Genomic DNA, 12252 nt, shown 5'->3' with positions numbered 1-12252 from the left:
GTTTTTTAGCTTTGGATATTATTTTGTCCGACTTCCGATCTACATAGCATCTAAAGGTGGTGTTTACTCAGAACTACATCTAGGACACTATCGTATCTGCTGTGAAAGTCCTCCTGTCCTGCCCTCCTCTTCCATCACACTCACGGTATCTCTACTCTCTCACTCAGAGCAGAGGATTTTTCTTTATTTTTATTTTTTAGAGGATATTTCTTTAAATATAAGTGGGATCATGTTATCTCTCTGCTTAAATCCTTTTCATGGCTTTCTGTTGCAGAAAGAATAAAATTCAAAACTCATTGCAAGTCTCTTCCTGAGAATTGCCTGTTTTTCCTCTCTTCAATACACTGAAATGACATTTTTTTCTCAATTCCTTGAAAATGCTAAATCTGCATGTTAAAGTGTTCTTTTTACAACTCTTCAGCTGACTGGTTCTTTTTCTCTTCTTTTATTCTCAGTTTATATGCGATTGAGTCAAAGATATTTTTCCTAATTAATGATGTACTATATGTTAGCTAATTGAACATAATAATAATAAAAAAAGATGTTTTTCCTGATAATATGTAAGTTGTCCCCATATATTATTTTCAGTGTTGGTCCTTATTATGCCTCCTTCAAAAACATACTAGAATCCGTACTAATTTTCTAGATTGGCTTATTTTGTTGTATTTATTTTTTCTTCTCCACTAGAGTATAAGCTTCATGAAGTCCCAGGTCTTCTGCGTAATTCAGCACAAAATCACCAGAGAGAACACTGCGTTGGATGAATATTCACTGGATCGTAATTTAACATACTGATATTTTTGTAAGTATTTTTTTTCTGAATTGTGGGACTAAAAACAAGAGTTCCACCTAATCTTAACTTAGATATCGAAAGGACTCCTTTCCTCATCCTCTCATATCTTTAATTGGTAGCCGCCCACTGAGGCAGGCCCCTCTTAGCATTCCAAATCCCTGGCTCCTTTCCATTATCTTCCAAAGCATTTACCACGTTCTAATTAGAATACATTTAAATTATTTTTTTAGCCTCTTTGCTCAGTAAAATCCATAAATCACTTTATGATTTTTTAAAATTGTTGTTGCTGGTGCTGTTTGCTTTTCCATTGAGACAGCCTAGGACTCAGTACATTTTGGTGAGATATTTGTTGGATGTTCCAGGTTGAGTATAGAGAATGCACCTTGGGAAACAAGCATTGTCTTAAACATACCGTTGGCTTGGACATTCACAATGATCACAAGAATAAAGTTCTTAGGAAATGAAGCAGGAATAAAATATTCTAACTTTTCTTTTCAACTTAGTCTTATTTTGTATTAATGTCTAGCAGAGCTAATGACCTACAGATCACATTTTTTATGAAAAAAAAAAAAAAGTTTTGAGAATAGATTCTTAATACTGGTTGTAGTTTTAGGGGTCATCTGATCCAACATTCTTTCTTTACCTGTGAGGAACTAAAACCAGGAATCCATTAGTGTGATTTGTCCAAAGATGCAGAGATCATGAGTTCAGAGCCAGGATTAGATCCCAGGTCTCCATGCCCAAGAAGATGCTCCTTAGAGATGATAGACCATTCTGACTAAAAGGACAAATATTTATATCTAACATTGTTCACCATTAAAGACAAATTTAAGTGGATGTATCCAAAGCACTCTTATCACTATATATATAGCTCAGTGCCTAGGAAGATAACAGAAATTCAATAAATATTACCATATTAATAAGTGTCCCAATACCTTAGTCATTACTATAACATGTTCTGTTTGGTTAGAACAATTAACATGAAGTACAAGAGTTGGGTGTAGGTAGAGCAATGAGAAGTTATTGTAAAATGCAAACATTCTCCAAAATGGCTCTTTTGTTTTCAAGTCGTCTTGGAAGGAGCATCTATACCATTGAGCCATCTGTACCCTGGGCATCAGGTTATCTACTCTATGATAACAATTATGTTGGAGAAAACTCATTGGTCTAGTTTAAGAATTTTGTTTAAAAGCAGCTAATGTTTGTGGTTTACCTGAATGAAGAGATAAAAATACACTTAAGATCACATTTGCTTGTTTGTATTGGGATTATTATAACAGCTGTAGCTCAGTTTGTATTGGGATTATTAGGGTGAATTTGAAAATAAGATGAGTTCAGTGTAAAAGAGCTTGTATCACCTGACTCACGTTCGTGGGCATCGGCTTCTAAAAATTTGCTTCAGCACATTTTAAAGTGCTCAAAAAAATGTTCTTGCTTTTCTATTGCCTTGAGAAAATAAACTGGTGATTTTCAATGAAGGACAAATTTAGACACTTTGGGGAAAATGGAAAAAAGAAACTCTAGTCATTTTGATAAATGTTAGCATCTGTTTAAATCATAGCAAAAATAACCGAAATAGGGACTCCTGGGTGGCTCAGTCTGTTAAGCGTCTGCCTTCGGCTCAGGTCATGATCCCAGGGTCTTAGAATCAAGTCCCATATCAGGCTCCTTGTTCAGTGAGGAGCCTGCTTCTCCCTTTGCCTGCCACTCCCCCTGCCTGTGCTTTCTCTCTCTCTGACAAATATATAGATAAAACACTTTTAAAAATAACTGAAATAAAGAATATACTAAAATAAAAATAGTACAACTGGTATTATTTTGAAAGAACTCAGACACAGTGAAAACACTTTTTTTTTTTTTTTGTAACTTGGAAAATTCGTGCACAGCCATTCCTTCAACAAATCAATATTAAGCCTATTCTATATACAACGTACAATGTTCAGTATAAGTTCAAGGCTCAGGCAATTTTCCAAGACATGTAACTATCCTATATATCTGGAATCGTTTCTATATCAGAATAAAATCCATGGGTCAATAAGGAAATTATACCCCATGAAAATTTGCCATTTAAAATCATGTCCCCTCCTTTTTAAATATTCCCTTGGCACATACCAAAGAAGATATTCCAAATCTAGAATCTATAAGATGTGAATCTTCTCTCATCCTACAATCCGCCTCATTCTCCTGGAGCCACTTATATTTCCAAGAGCCATTTACACTTTCATGTTATCCTCTTGTTCAAACCTGATTGGACGTTCTTCTTCATCCTCTTGGCTTTTCTTTAGATCAGGGCTGTTGAGGCACCACCATTGACTTTATCCTCCATTACCAGACTGTAGGTCAATTTCCAGCTCCCTGCTTGCTTCTGTCTACTCGGGTAGCCCATTAATATCCCAACATTTTGCCTCATGAAAAAAAAAAACAAAAACAAAAACAAAAAACCTTTATTCTCTCTTAAAAACACTCCTCAACATCTTTGGTGGATCTGGCTTCATATCTCCTGAATTCATTTTCTCTTGGTACCTGACAGCAAGCAGTTATTTGTTCCTCAGACTCACTTGGCATTTTACATGAAGTCATTATACTCTCACAGTTATATGGTGGGTAACTGAGGTAAAATTTGTCAAAGCCAAAACTTTGAAAGGTGTAGAGTGAGAAAAACAAGACATTGATTCACTTCAGAATCCAGAAGATGGTCCTGCTCATTTAGAGGATGCCTGCCATCTAAGCTGTCTCAGCCATAATCCGTGGAATGCCGGAGATAGCCTTCTACCTGCTACTGTGACTCTGTTCTCATTCCAATAAAAACCATTGTTTCTACTTGCAGCAGCGATCTTCCTAGGAAACAAAATTGTCATCTTTTTACTCATGTGTCAATGGTCCTTTCTTTTCCCCTCCATTGTTTTTGGAATAACTTTAAATTTATATAATAATATAAAGCCCATGTTTCTTACAATTCACATTCTCAACTTCTCCTCACTGCATACACAAAGGATGCTGTTTTAAAAATTAGAGTTTTATGTTTCTTCCACCTGTAACACCTCTTCCTGCCAAACCTTCCACTCACAACCACACAGATACATTGGCAATCCTACACCTTTCTGACTGACTCACACCTACTCATAATTCCAGTCATAGATTAGCCATCCCTACCAAAGTTCTCTTGAGTTTTTCTTCTGTACTCTGTAATCATGGTTTGCTTCTCTTTGTCATAAACTGTCATTCCCATCAATTATAAGCTCTTGAAAGCTGATAAAAATAATGCCTTTAAAAGAAATAATTGTGTCTCCAATGTCTATTCCAATATCTGGCACATAGTAAGCAATAAAAAAATCAGTGCAGGATAATGAAAACTGGCCCATCTATCTGTGATTAGGAGACATTGTTTAGGTGAATATTCACAATGATACTTTGCTTGAGAGCATTAAGTGTATACCCAGCCTTCAAATGAGCTACTATAAAAGGTTTTATCAGATGAAATAATATTAGCACCTTCTTTTATGTTTCCAACTTCTTTGATGATATTTTGAACAATCTGTTGACAAGCTATATGAACAGTTTAAAAAACACTCACAGTTATAGAGATGGACAATATATAATTATATATTGCTCATTGGTGGAAACTTTTTCTTGAAGGAGCCAAAGCATATATCATGATAATAAACTCTGAATGTCAATTATCCAATATCACTTATAACAGTAATAAATATTTGTATTATTTTTAAGTTATAGATTCTTCTTTGACATATTTTTCTCCGTGTTCTTTAAATACTTATTGTTTTTGAATTGTGTCCTCTGGGGGGTTTTTACAAGACAATAAGGTAGGAATTCATTTTACCACTGCTTTGGGGCACCTGGTGGGCTCAGTAGGTAGAGTGTGTGATTCTTGATCACAGGGTTGTTCAAGCTCCACACTGCCTGTAGGGATTATTTAAAAATAAACTCTTGGGGTGCCTGGGTTGCTCAGTCATTAAGTGGCTGCCTTTAGCTCAGGTCATGATCCTAGCATCCTGGGATCTAGCCCCACATCAGGCTCCCTGCTCGTCGGGAAGCCTTCTCCCTCTCCCGCTCCTCCTGCTTGTGTTTCCTCTCTCTGTGCATCTCTCTCTTTCAAAGAAATAAGTAAAACTAAAAAAAAAAATAAAAATAAAAGAATAAAATAAAATCTTAAAAAGACAATATTGCCACCACTTTATATTTGAAACTGAGAACCGTACATAATTATTCAGCTTACAACTATTGCATGATTTTCTTGAAATGGGATCTGTATTTGTTCTTTAAATGACATCATTTGAATCAGTGTATAGTACAGAATAGTTGTTCAATAAATGTTGGATCAGGGGAACCTGAGTGGCTCAGGGGTTAAGCATGGGCTCAGGTCACAATCCCAGGGTCCTGGGATCAAGCACCCTTTCTGCTCAGCAGGAAGCCTGCTTCTCCCTCTTGCGCTTACTTGTGTTCCTCTCTTGCTGTGTCTCTGTCAAATAAATAAATAAAGTCTTTTTTTTAAAAGTTGGATCAGTGCTCAAAATTTCCAACAAAATTTCCATGTTCTGTTTTACTTTATCAGTCCATATCAAATTCACTGTAATTTTGAGGAAGTTATGAGGATTCACACAATCTGGGCAAGAAGTCTCATTGAAAAAATATTGTGGAGGGGCCTGGGTGGCTCAGTTGGTTGAGCAAATGCCTTCAGTTCAGGCCATGATCCTGGAGACCCGGGATAAGTCCCTCATCAACTCTTTGCTCAATGCTCTTTGCTACTTCTCCCTCCGACCTTCCCCTCTCTCTCCCCTCTGCTCTCTCTCTCTCTCTCTCTCTCTCTCAAATAAATAAATGGAACCTTTAAAAAATAATTGTGGAAATTCTCATTATGTTTCACTGAAATACATAACTGTACTCAACTCTAATTTTGTACTTGCCAAAGGGAGAAAACACACACACACACACACACACACAAAAAAAACCTTCTGAAAATACTGGCACTTTGCAAATTACTACTCCCTAGATGTACTATCTAACGACAAGGTCTCCAGGACATGGATTCTGAGAGAGATTTTTGTAAAGAAAAGTCAGTGGCTTTTCTCTCAGAATTGACATGAGTAAAGAGTGAAAGAAAGCAGGACTGGGCAAAAGGAAAGGTGAACTGCAGTGCAGTTGTAACAGACACTTTAGCCAATTCAGACAGAATTCTGGAACTGGTACATACCCTCAGAGTTGTCCCAGATAGGCGAAGAAGCCATGTTTCCCTACTTGTACTTCTGCCACTGCTAACAAACTGTACCTGGGAAAGGGCCATAACCTTGGTCAAGGTTCTACAGGAGGCAATTCCTTGAGAAATGACTTAGCCTTTAGGCCAGTAGCAGCCAGAGGGCTGGGGGAATGACTGCTGTAATCCTAAAGAGATCTGAGTAGTGGACTACAACACCCACTTCAGTTACATATTTAATAGAAATTAAATATGATATAATTTCAAAGTACCATACTCTAAAAAACAAAGTTAATCTTTTAATATCTTATATTATTTAGCATGGTGATTCCTTTGTGTAGCTTGAAGTTTTTAATTTGCATTTCCTTTTTCTGTGTTTACGTGTTTATATACTATCCTCTCCCCTAATTGAATGTCCCTGAAAGGGGCTCTTGGGCGGCTCCATTGGTTAAGCATATGATTTTCAGTTTTGACTCAGATCAGGATCTCAGAGGCATGAAATCAAGCCTTAAGTCAGGCTCCAAGTCCCTCAAGGGGCCCCATGCTCAGTCCAGTCGGCTGGAGATTCTTTGCCTCTCCCTTTCCCTTCCCCTTTGTGCCTCCTTCCATTCTCAAGCACTCCAAATAAATAAATAAATGGATAAAAAAAAACATAAATAACATATTTAAAGTTACTATAGGGACGCCTGGGTGGCTCAGTGGGTTAAGCAGCTGCCTTCGGCTCAGGTCATGATCCCGGTGTCCTGGGATCGAGTCCCACATCGGGCTCCTTGCTTGGGGGGGAGCCTGCTTCTCCCTCTGCCTCTGCCTCTGCCTGCCTCTCTGTCTGCCTCTGCTCACTCGCTCTCTCTCCCTCTATCCCTGACAAATAAATAAATAAAATCTTAAAATAAATAAATAAATAAATAGAGTTGCTATAAAGACAGGAATTTGGAGTCTCTTATTCACCTTAGTATCGCCAGCACTTAGAAAATTATCTTGCTAATAGTAAGCACTCAGTAACATTTGGCTCATAAGTAGACAGATCGATGAGTGAGGATCACTTCCAGAATCGACAGTACCATTTCAAATTTCTAGCCAGAGTTCATGTGCTAGTTTTCATGATCTTAACATGGATTTTTAGGTTTAAATTGAGTATGAATTCATGGTGACTAAATACCTTGTATTCTGCTGACATGACAATCATGAGGTACTTGCAATAAATCTGGACATTATTCATTATTAAATGCTTATTCATTTATTTCTATAACATGTTGTAACTCACTTTCACAAGGTAAGATAATAAAAATATCATGTGGCTCAGACAAAGGTCATACTTTTATTATGTTACAAAGCACATGTATAAAACAAACATGTAGCTGTCAAGAAAAGCTAGAGATGGACAGTAATTTAAAAAGGAAAAACATATTTTATTTAGAACCATTACAATAGAATTAACAAGACCTGGGTTGAAACCAGGTAAATTCTTAATGCAGCATGTGCAAGTGGGAATTTATAACCAAGGAACAAGGTGGAGGTCAGTGGAAAGAGAATTACTAAGGGGAAACATCAGGGGTTAGAAGGATTCTGGTTCAACTGACCTAAAAGCTCTTTGTGGAAGACACGTCAGGATGATCAGACATCAGCTGGCCAATAGTGGAGGATGACCAACCAGATACCAAGGATGGAGAATTCTGGTTAAACTGACTTCACTGCATACTTGCTAAAACTGCATTTCTACAGAGAAGCGTACATAAGTCTAAGGATATAGATAAGTCTAGGAGAGGGTTCAGGAGCTGGAGTAAATTTTGATCAAGGATGAGTCTTTGTCACAATACATTTTTCTCATTGGTATACTGATTAAAAAGCTGTATATCTAGCATATGAGAAGCTTCACTCCTTCTGAGGAGTTCATTTCATTTATGCAGTTAAAACCTCTGGAAAATTATGATGACTGATAATCAGCTGGATTATTTTGCTTTTAGGGATCATTTAAGCCTAACAAATTTTAGCTGTAGATAAAAAAAGTTTGGTAAGAATCCCTGAAAATAGAAAGAATAGGAACTGCTTCCTTTCAGGAATTTCCTATTACTTGTTTCAAGATAAAATAACTGTATTTCAGCATATGAATACTTGAAAGCAGGTTCACCAGAAACAATCACTTAACTATTCTCCGGAAGTGTCTATATGCAATGTCTATATGCAATGTCTGCTTAGGTTCTAAGGTTCCGGGAACATCCAGCTCTATACCAACAACAGAAGGGAGTAGAGTTTCTTGACTTCAACTTCCTATTATTTACAACAGCTTGGTTCTCATTGTCAAACCAAGTGTTTTATTTAAAAAATGTATTTTACATGAGAAAATGTTCATCATCATTAGCCATCAGGGAAATCCAAATCAAAACCACATTGAGATACCACCTTATACCAGTTAGAATGGCAAAAATTAACAAGGTAAGAGAAAACAAATGTTGGGAGGATGTAGAGAAAGGGCAACTCTCTTACACTGTTGGTGGGAATGCAAGTTGGTGCAGTCACTTTGGAAAACAGTGTGGAGATTCTTCAAAAAATTAAAAATACAGCTACCCCATGACTGTGTAATTGCACTACTGGGTATTTACCTTAAAGATATAGATATACTGAAAGGAAGGGCCATATGTACCCCAATGTTCATGGGGAAAAATGTCCGCAATAACCAAACTGTGGAAAAAGTCAAGATGCCCTTCAACAGATGAATGGCTAAAGAAGATATAGTTCATATATATGTTGGGATATTGCTCAGCCATCAGAAAGGATGAATACCCAACTTTTGCATCAACATGGACGGAACTGGAGGAGATTACGCTGAGTGAAATAAGTCAAGCAAAGGAAATCAATTATATGGTTTCACTTACTTGTGGAACATAAGGAATAACATGGAGGACATTAGGAGAAGGAGAGGAGAAGTGAGTTAGGGGATATTGGAGGGAGAGACGAACCACAAGAGACTGTGAACTCTGAGAAACAATGTGAGAATTTTAGAGGGGAGAGGGTGGGGGGATGGGTGAGCTGGTGGTGGGTATGAAGGAGGCATGTATTGCCTGGAGCACTGGGTGTTATATGTAAACAACGGATCTGGGAACACTACATCAAAAACTGATGATGTATTATATGGTAACTAACAACACAAAAAAATTAAAAAAAATTTTAAATGTGTTTTATAGTTTTGTACAGAAGGCATTTTAGGCATAGGTGGAATTTAAAAGATTCAAAGATAAGGCAAACAAAACTGTTCTTCATCACTGGAGAACTGCTCTCATTTAAGTTATATGCTAGAGGAATCAAGTTATGTTCCCTCATTGGAGCTAGATCTTATATGGATCATCCAGTTGGGAAAAAACCCTCCTTTTAATGTACATATTATAATACGGGTTATGTATGTGTGTGTGTATAAATTCCTTTCCTTAGTTGTGCCATTTTTAAGAAAGTCTGAGATTTCTTGTGTCATTTTTTTTGAGCGATTCATCTCTACTTGAATCTATACTTTTAAAACTCCCAATGAAATATGTAATGGAAGGAACTCACTTTCTCTCTTTATTTTTCCCACTTAATTAACATATAGTGTAATATTGGTTGCAGGAGTAGAATCTAGTGATTCATTACTTATATATAACACCCAGTGTTCATCACAAGTGCTCTCCTTATACCCATCACTTATCTAGCCCACCCTCCACAAACCTCCCTCCATCCACCCTCAATTTGTTCTCTACATTTAAGCATCTCTTATGGTTTGCTTCCTTCTCCCTCTCTCTCTCTCTCTCTCTTTTTTTTTTCTTTCTCTTACATTCATCTGTTTTGTTCCTTAAATTCCAACATGAAGAACCCACTTTCTCTTGGAAAGTTCTGCCCCTTTCTTTATATTTCACAATATTAATCTCACATCTAACTTATCATGCATTATATGTTGGTGTTGCTAAGATTTGGTTTCCTTCTCCTCATTTAACTCCTTGAAAGCAATTTTCATTTTTGTTGATAGTTATTCCTGTTTTCTTCTATATGAATCCTGCTCCTATTGACCTGAAATATTCCAATGACTACAAACTATAGAATTCATAAAATTTTCTCCAATTTTCAAAACTTTGGATTTCCATTTTCACCAGTTCTTCTCTTAAAGGTCCCGTTCTCATTTTCATTCACTACCTATGTTCAATGATCTCTCAACCTGATGCTCTCTCAATTCTCCTCCAAAGCAATCTCATCAAGTATCTGAGGATCAACTTGAAAGCGACCCTAAATTTAAACCTCTTTAACTTTCCAGGTGGAATCAAAAGGAACTGCATATTTTGCAGGTCACATGCTGTTGAATATCAGCAATTGTTTATCCTTTAAGGTTCAAAATGAGACAGCAGAGACCTAAAGAACATACATGACTTGTCCAAAAATAACATCTTAGGGTAAGCCAAGGGTCAAGACCAGAAACCAGATTTTCCATATATATTATCTTCTACCTACGTGGGTGTTACTTGCCTTACCCTCAAAAGGCAGTAAACTGGAGACTCCAAGAAAGCAATTACTCCACCTATTCAAAAAGCTTGTCAGGCTCATGTTGTAGACATGAAAAACAGACTTCCTAATCTTTTAGTACTGCAGAAGATACACTAAAAGACCTACATGTCTCTTAGTCCCAGTGGGCGAGGCAGTGATGAGCTATTACTTCCCACTATCACCTCCCTTCAAATATTATCCGCAAGAGGTACATTTCAAACATGGTGACTCTGACAGCCACCTTTGTATCTCCCACAGTATAGTGTTTCACAAAGGTTTGTTGAATTGAATATAATGGAATTGAGTGAAATGTGAAACCCCCAGTTCCTATGGATTTTTGTCAAACACATGTTCCCTGGTTGTATTTCTCTGTTCTCAAGGTCTCAAGTTTCTAGCCTCACTTTTCTTGCAGGTTATTTCTCTGATGCCGCAAATTTAGTGCTGAAACTGTTTTTGGTTCATAAGGTCACAGTTTAAAATTAAAATTTTTAAAAGTTGGAAGTTGCCTATTTTGTAAGGATTCTTTCTTTCTGTAATCAAAAACCATTAAACTAAATATATATATGTTAAATAAATTAATTTTATTCCTGACTAGACATTTGGAAATCTTATTCTCTGATTATAAGAAGGGTCATTAAATATCTATTGGCTTGCCTCATTCAAATCAATTGTTTCCAGTGAATTCAAATAAGGAAAGTCACTGAAATAAACCATCAACTCGAATATGCAAGACTAAAGTGCTATTTATTAGCTAATAACCTGGATTCCCCAAATCAATGTCTGTATATGGTAAGAAGCAATCATTTTGGCAAATTAATTAATATTGAATAGTTTCATAATGTCCTCACTGAAAAATTCAGTGTTAGGCATTTTTCCACTTTGTTTCTAAGTTTATATGTTTCTTCAATTAAGTTTGTCTTGTACTTAAAAGATGCTCCTATGTCAAAATATAAAATATTTGCACCAAATCTTTCAAACTCTTTCAAACGAAATCATCAAAAGATCAATATTTTAAAAGATTGGTTTTAACTTTTTTTATTGCAATTGAAAGTGTGTGTTATACATACTAATGTCTATTATAACTATGCACCTGAAATGTTAATCTATCCAATATGTTCTGTGTACTAGATAATTAGGACATTTCCCCCCAAAGCAATGATATTAACTAAGGCTGACAGTAAGGGACTAATGAGATAGGAGAAATGAAAACGTAGAGAAAATTGTAGGAGAAAATCTTTTAATGTAAAGGTCAGCAATAGAAATATAGAGCATAACTACTTGACCTAACCCAAAACAGGTCATAGGAATTACAAAACTCCTTCTAATTACATGCAATACTGATTGAAAGCATATATGAAAATAATCATCAACTAAAACCCTATACGTGTTAAGTAACCAGTTGCAAGTATTCAAGTCTGCAAATTGAAAACTGCAAACATCTGTGGCTCCCCTGAGTTTTCTTTCCTTCAACACTTTCAGTAAATGTAATGACACAAGTGAAACCTTGTGGCAGTCACAAAACTACATAGCTTAAAGATGAACGTTGGCTATTTTATGTTCCTTTCAGGGTACGTCAAACCTTGTACGCACACAGAAACAAATACTCGGTGAACGCATCCATCAGTTGGTAGCAGTCTGCAGTTTGATGGTGGTATTTTTATTTATTCAGCTTTTCTCTTTCTTTTCTTTTCTTTTCTTTTCTTTCTCCGCCCCCCCCCCCCCCCCCCCCCCCCCCCCCCCCCCCCCC

The sequence above is a fragment of the Mustela nigripes genome, chromosome 3 (genome assembly GCF_022355385.1).
Source record: "Mustela nigripes isolate SB6536 chromosome 3, MUSNIG.SB6536, whole genome shotgun sequence".
Classification (NCBI taxonomy): domain Eukaryota; kingdom Metazoa; phylum Chordata; class Mammalia; order Carnivora; family Mustelidae; genus Mustela; species Mustela nigripes.
The sequence above is the reverse complement of the archived record's forward strand: the minus strand, read 5'-3'. Positions refer to the sequence as shown.